The sequence below is a fragment of the Phocoena sinus genome, chromosome 11, assembly GCF_008692025.1.
Source record: "Phocoena sinus isolate mPhoSin1 chromosome 11, mPhoSin1.pri, whole genome shotgun sequence".
NCBI classification, from domain to species: Eukaryota; Metazoa; Chordata; class Mammalia; order Artiodactyla; family Phocoenidae; genus Phocoena; species Phocoena sinus.
In genome coordinates, this window is record NC_045773.1 from 94026456 (window position 1) to 94030024 (window position 3569).

Below are 3569 nucleotides of genomic sequence, written 5' to 3' on the forward strand. Positions count from 1 at the left end.
TTCAACTGAAAATTAGGTATTTTTCATGATAGGTGACTAGGAATAAATCCTTGTGAAAGCCTGGTTATTTCATGGATCTTGGCATCTTTTACTGTGTCAAATGTACGTGCAAAAATGCCTCAGCAATACCTAAGGGCAGATGTTAAACAAAATGATTCCATACACCATCTGTTTCTTTATAATTTTGTGCTTTTCCTGAGTCATTACAAGAAGTGAAGAGGGTCCTGCTCCTTCTTAAGTCTTATCAAGATTTCTCCTTCCCTTCTCCCCGTCTCCATTGCCCTCCTTCCTCTGCTTCCACCTCATCCCTCTTCGTTATATATATATTTTTTGCGGTACGCGGGCCTCTCACTGTTGTGGCCTCTCCCGTTGCGGAGCACAGGCTCCGGACGCGCAGGCTCAGCGGCCATGGCTCACGGGCCCAGCCGCTCCGCGGCATGTGGGATCTTCCCGTACCGGGGCACGAACCTGTGTCCCCTGCATCGGCAGGCGGACTCCCAACCACTGCGCCACCAGGGAAGCCCTTCGTTCTATTTTAATCATGACCATCAGTGGAGCTGTTGAAGGGTTTACAGGAGCAGCTCCTCCATGTTTTAATCCTTGTGTGGGGTGTTCATTTCCCTGGTAAAAGGAACAGATCTAAAATCCTACAGACTTTTATGTCTGTGTTATGAACTCCACTGCAGTGCTTCTCATGCAATCGTGTGGCAAAGAACCAGCTTTAAAAAAAAATTCCAATCTGTTGTGGACTTAACTTTTCTCAAATATAATACATATGAATTACTAGAAAATGAAATTAAAAAGATACAAATTCAAGCTCTCAATTTTTATTATTAGATTCAATAGGCATAAAACTCTCTCAAGTTGCTATCAGAGCGTCTAAGGGTGTGCTCTGAATTTCTGTACTTCCTGGGCTGCACACCCATCCCACACAGTCCGTGGACCACCACTAGTCAGAGGACTACACTTTAAGCCGCTCTACTCCAGCAATCTTGTTACTACCGCCTTACAGTGTTTTGGTTTATAAGAAAGATCCAAAACACCTGCAAATTCTCCATCTTACCCTAAATCTAAACGACTGACAAAAACTATGCACCAAAGAGCAAACACGCACACACACACACACACACACACACACACACACACACCCCAATAACAGTACCACTGCACAGAGAGGTAACATATGTAGGTTAAGTATGGGAGCCAGATATGAACCGTTTACAAGTTGCATCCACTTGAACTCATCTCCTATAAAATGTGGGGGAAATAGTAGCACCAGTTGCTTCCATTTGTTAAGTTAACAGGCGTGATATGCATACAGCTCTTAGAACACAAGGCACTCAATAAATGTAGCTGTTATTCTTTTTACTTGATAGAATAAAGAGGTCTTTGTTACTTTGCTCAGCATTTCCATCTGCAAGAAGATGGATCTGTGGTCTACCTGACAAGCCAGGGTCCATCTTCCCTTCCCCAGCATCTGGAAATAGCTGCTAGATCTTGGTGGAGGCAGAATCCCAACACCGGCTTTGGCGTGAAGTTCTCCCTAGCTCCGTGCGAGGAACATCCCAACCGCCTACCGTTGCTGCCCTCTGCTGCTTCCATTGAGAATTACACCGAGCAGAGTTTCTACTGCGGAAGGCTGACAACATCTCACGCCAAGTGGAGGGAGTTATCAGCATGTACTCTGTTCCAGACTTACAAAGTCTTCCTGATCTGAGTCACCTGTCCGCTGCCCACACTTGGTCCAAGCTCCTTTGACCTTCTCCATCTGACCCTTCCTGCTCTCAAGCCTTATCTCTTGTGATACCCACACAGCTGCCATAGGCCAAGTCCCATTTCCACATACACATTATCATTTCCTTTGTGGTTAGTGGGTACTGTTTCTTTTGTCAAAAATACCATCATTTATACAAAAAATGCCTGCTCGTGATCATTACAAAAATAAATATGAAAAAAGAGCACCTCTTTAGTGATCACGGAATTAATCTGACAGCGATTAAATGTGTTTAAGCATCTGGCATGTCTCCTAAATTGCACCAGAAGAATCTGGAAGCGCTTGGTTTGACCTCAGAGGCAACGGAAGGAGGGGAAGGGCTCAAATTCTCAATACTCAGCTCAAATTCTCTTTCCTCCACGGTGTCTTCACCTACCACTCCAGGCAACGGTACCTCAATTTCCATGGCCTTTCTTATGTGCTACTTAGGTTGCCCTTATCAAATGTATTGTTACTTGGGTAAATTTCTTCTTAAATTATTTTTCTGACGAAACTTTTGTTGAAATTTGGTGAATGGATAAAGAAAATGGCAAGATTAAAAATGATTTTTGGCCCTCCGTCTCCAATGAAGGTGTGGAATAAGAACGACAGGTTTATCTCCCACCAACTATCTTTTCTGACCACAAAGGTATGAAACTAGAAATCAATAATAGGAAGAAAACTGAAAAAATGCACAGATATATGGAAATTAAACAACACACTCCTTAATAAACAACGAGTGGAAGAAGGAATCAAAAGGGAGCTCAAGAAATATCTTGAGGGGCTTCCCTGGTGATGCAGTGGTTGAGAGTCCGCCTGCCGATGCAGGGGACACGGGTTCATGCCCCGGTCTGGGAGGATCCCACGTGCCGCAGAGTGGCTGGGCCCGTGAGCCATGGCCGCTAAGCCTGCACGTCCAGAGCCTGTGCTCCGCAACGGGAGAGGCCACAACAGTGAGAGGCCCATGTACCGCAAAAAAAAAAAAAAAAAAAAACCACAAATCAACAAATGGGTATACTACTTTAACAGAATAAAGCATAAAGATCACAATCATCTCAATAGATACAGAAATGACATTTGATAAAATCCAACATCATTTCATGATTTAAAAAACTCTCAATAAATTTGGTATATAAGGAATATACCTCAACATAGTAAAGGCTGTACAAGACAAACTCATAGCTAACATCATACTCAACAATGAAAAGCTGAAAGCTTTTCCTCTAAGATCAGGAACAAGACAAGGATGCCAACTCATCCTGCTATTTGTGACAACATGGATGAACCTAGAGGACATTATGCTAAATGAAATAAGCCCAGCAGAGGGAAAAAATTGACACGCATAAGATTCTCCACCCAACAACAGCAAGATACATAGTAAGAATATATCGAACATTTACTGAGGTAAACCATTAAATAATTCCCTATAGTTTTAAAAGAATTCAAGTCATAACAAGTATATTATCTGACCACAATGGAATTAAATTAAGAATCAGAAATAGGAGGATCTCTGGAAAATTCCTCAAATCTTTGGAAACTAAATAACCTACTTCTAAATAATCCATGGTTCAATGAAGAAATCAAAGGGAATTAGGAAGGATTATGAACTGAGTTATTTAAATTTGTGGGATGCTGTTAAAGTAATACTCAGGGAGAAATTATAGTAATAAATGCATATATTATTAAAAAAAAGTCTCCAAGCACTTTCCACCTTAAGAATCTAGAAAAAAAGAGCAAATTAAACTACAGAAAACAGAAGAAAGGTAAGAATAAAAATCAGAATGGAAATCAATGAAGTAGAAAATGGAAAAATAAT